Source organism: Heterodontus francisci, chromosome 2, assembly GCF_036365525.1.
Source record: "Heterodontus francisci isolate sHetFra1 chromosome 2, sHetFra1.hap1, whole genome shotgun sequence".
NCBI lineage: Eukaryota > Metazoa > Chordata > Chondrichthyes > Heterodontiformes > Heterodontidae > Heterodontus > Heterodontus francisci.
In genome coordinates this window covers 165,402,450-165,406,844 of record NC_090372.1, presented here as the reverse complement: position 1 = coordinate 165,406,844, position 4,395 = coordinate 165,402,450, and positions in this window count along the sequence as shown.

Below are 4,395 nucleotides of genomic sequence, written 5' to 3'. Positions count from 1 at the left end.
CTAATCACCCTTGTGCATTCCACTGCCATGTACCACTCAGCGTCATTGCTGCTACTTTGAGACAGCCAGCCCAGACTGCTGCCACCCATGCCAAGTGTGGTGCAATTCACAGCCAGGCTTTCCAGGACCAAAGCTGTGCAAAGTCATCCTCCAAGGCCATCTGCAGTCTACCCACTGAAAATCAGCAATCTTCCACCAGCCCTGCTACAGCCACCAGATCGCACTGCATGGAAGAACAAGGACAAGCAAAGGCACACTAAAGACAAGCACTAAGGGAATGCACAAGGGTGATTAGTTGACTTTTTTTATGAAATGTAGTGTCCTAGGCACAACCAACTTCAGCTGCTTCATCAATGACCTTGCCTCCATCATAAGGATCAGAAATGGGGATGTTCACTGATGATTGTACAAAGGTCACTACCATTTAAAACTCCTCAGATACCTGAAGCAGCCCGTGTCCAAATACAAGACCTGGACAACATTCAGGCTTGGGCTGATAAGTGGCAAGTAAAATTCGTACCACACAAGTACCAGGCAATGACCATCTCCAACAAGAAAGAATCTAGCTATCTCCCCTTGACATTCAACAGCACTACCATTGCTGAATACCCCACCATCGATATCCTGGGGGTTACTATTGACCAGAAACTGAACTGGAACAGCCATATAAATACTGTGGCTACAAGAGCAGGTCAGAGGCTGGGAATTCTGAGGTGAGTAACTCACCTCCTGTCTACCAGCTACAAGGTACAAGTCAGGAGTGTGATGGAATACTCTCCACTTGTCTGGATGGGTGCAGTTCCAACAACACTCAAGAAATTTGATAATATCGAAGACAACGCAGCCCGCTTAATAATCACTCAAAAAGACCACCTTAAACATTCTCTCCCTCCACCATCAGCACACAGTGACAGCACTCTGTACCATTTACAAATTGCACTGCAGCAACTCGACAAGGCTCCTTCGACAGCACCTTCCAAATCCATGACCTCTATCACCTAGAAGGACAAAGGCAGCAAATTCACGGGAACACCACCACCTGCAGGTTCCGCTCCAAGTCACACATCATCTTGACTTGGAACTATATCGCTGATCCTTTACAATCACTGGGTCAAAAAGTTGAAACTCCCTCCCCAACTCCCTCCTTCTCAAGGGCAATTAGGCCTTGCCAGCAGCGCCCACATTCCATGAAAGTTTTTTAAAAAGTGATATGAGTTCATTTATAAATGTGTTTTGGAATGTTTATTTTGTAGTGGCTTTTACTTTTTCATTGTGACAAAGCAGATGCTGTGATTGTCAGTGATGGAAGGAAAGCAAGGTGTGGGACTGTTGGTGAATGGGAAAATTGGGCTGTGGTTGCTGTTATTGCATTCGGATGAGCTCTTTACGGACATCCCAGCAAGAAAAGGGATGTATAGGTTGCCTCCTCTGTTCATCCTCTTCCTTCTGCTTGAGCTGCTCACCATGTAGTTGGCGGCAAAGGCTATCCCCTCATGATAGGTGGTTGTGCAGCATGCTCAAATGAATCTTGACACATGCTCTGTCAAGTACTGGATGGCTCCTCCAGAGTGGTTTAAGCAGTGGAAGTGTTGCTCCAGCATGCCAATAGTCTGCTCACATTACATTTTGCACCATAGCTTTCACTGTCTGCATGCTTGCTCCACACAAGTGTGTGGGCTGCACGCTGGAATCATGAACCAAGTAGTCTGCAGGTCGCCCTTATTGGTCAGTAGCCTCCCTTTGGTTTACGGTGGTGGTTTCAATGCAGCTAGCAGAATGAAGGCATCATGACTGCTGCCAGGACGCCAGACATTGACCAACATGATTCACTGCCTCTGGTCACGCTCCAGCTGGAAATTGAGGGAGCAGAATCCGTTTCAATTCCAGTATAGGGCAGAGTCGACATGCAGCGCCTACAAAGGAATGTGTGTGCCGTCAATGACAACCTGCTCCACGGGGAAATCCTTGCTCCACCTGCTTCTCTCTGGTAAGAAAATGGAATGTAGTTAGCTCTCTTTGAATAGCGAGCATCAGTGACTTGCCACACAGTGGACACCAAACTGCAAGATGTTGCAAATATCTCCTGCTCCGGCATGTAAGGAGCCAGACGGGCAAAAGTTAATCATCAAGGTCTACCTTCATAGCCACGGGCAAGGTGATCCATGCCCTGCTCAGAGGTTGAAGTTGTGCCTGAAGCAGGTAGCAGATTTCAGTGAGGACCTCCTTACTGAAACGCAGACATTTCACACATTATTCCTCGCTGAGATTCAGGTAGGAGAATTGCTTCCTAAACACCCCGGATGTAGCATCCTACCGAGAGCCCTTCTCCTCCCTCTTCTGGCAGCTTGTCCTGGAGCATGTAAGATTCAATGAAAAGTAGAAGATGGTAGAAAGATTGAACATATTCATGATCATTTGCACAAATTCCATGAAAACCTCATTCAACCCTTTGTGAAGATTGACAGCTCTGTATTTATCAAACACCACCATTTCTTGGAGAGATTCTGATATTTCCACCTTGCTCCCACATCTCCCAGATTTGCACCTCTAGCTAAAGTCAATAAATGTTGTGTCAATTAACATCATTAAAAAGAAAGCCGAAAGGCTATGTAGTCAGATACAGTAATTATCAACAGTTATGCTATGTGAAACATGATTGCTCCTGAGCGATTGGGACATTAGGAATGTTATGTTAAGAAAAGCAACCAGTCAAAATATATAATTTAGTTTATTCCAATTTATTTTTGGGAGACCTAGGGAAAAGAATTCACAATGTTTCCCTGGTAAATTAAATAAGCTGGATAGAGTTCATTAGAAAAATTATTGTACATTGGTATGGGGAAGAAATACTGATGGCATCTGACTACTGAGCAGTTCATGTTTCTATCCTCTCAATTGTTTCCCCTGTTAATCCAGAAAGTAAATACCTTGCATACTCCGGAAAATATTTCTGAGCATTCCAAGGTCTCAGTGTTGGAGCTGATTGCCAGTAACAATTCCATGCTTTAGGCCTGTGCTCCTTCACAGCCCCTGCAAAGTGTACACACCACATTCATCTACACCTGACGACCATCACGTCCAAATCAATGCATAACTATTGTACTTTAAATTTTTGTATAGTACATCCTATTATTTGGTTCATTTAGAGCAGAGAATTGTAAAATTCTTACAGCCAAATCTGTCACCCGCTGAACACGTAGAACATTCTCAGTTTCTCCACGTACCTTGGTCTTCCATAGACATTTGAAGCAAATAAGATTCCAGGGCAGTGGCTGATTTCCCAACAACACAGAGTTGGAAAAGATGTTGAGTGTCGAGAGCCAGAAATGTCTGAAGAAGCTCTCTCATTAGCCTGATGTTTCTGGAGATAATACAGGTTTAATGAGGTTTCCATGGCTATCAGGATTTTACACAGTATGAAGCAATTGCCTGAACTTAAGTACTTCAGGAGTGTCTCAACTGCTAGGAACTGAAAGTTGGAAATTACATATACTTTAAACATCTGACTGCCAGACTCGTAGACTGCTGAGATACTAAACACAATTTCCACTATTCATATCATTGCACAGAACGGGGACCAGCAGGATAAATATTCAACTGCCTTTTAGTTCCACTGCTACAGTTTCATTGCAACAGTCCTATGAAAATGTTGGATACCACTAAAACCCAACTTTTACTGTCAGTGTCCACTACTTAAAAACTTAAGAGAAACAATCCAGTTTGGATATGATGGATTCCAATGTCAAATATCCTGCTGACACTCACTGTTCATGCTCACACATGAAGGACAGGTACTCTAGGTGAGGTACTGGGATATAGCTGGCATCAATAGAACTGTATTCCATCATAAATCAGTGCCTTCAGGAAAAGGGCATGATCAAAGACAGGATGTTTTTTAATATTATGCATCAATCAGGACTCTAATAACTATTAAATCATGAACAGCAAACCATGCCAGATCTTCCAAGGTTATCTTCATTGCCTATTCACAGCACGTTCCACCTTCTCTGCTTGCAGAGCAAGGCAGAAAATAATGAGAAAATGCTCCTAGAAGGAAGGCCCCTCATCTTTAAGCCCTTAAGTCCTTTTGAAGTGGCCATTCTCCAAATCCTGGAACTGGAGAACATATAGGGAGTGGGCAAGTTGAAGACAGAATCCTCTTCCATGATGAAGCTAATGTCATTGTTTGGCTTTTATTGTTCTCTTATGCTCACTGTCACACACACCCTCCAGAACAACACCATGACATTCCACATACAGCCCTATCACCATTGTTTGCAGAGGGGCCTTGGAGCCAAGATTTAAAACATTTTATTCCTATAAGCAATCCCCTCCCTCTTCCCTGCTCCTCTGCCCTCACCTTACCACACAAATGAAACATAGCAACTCACAAGA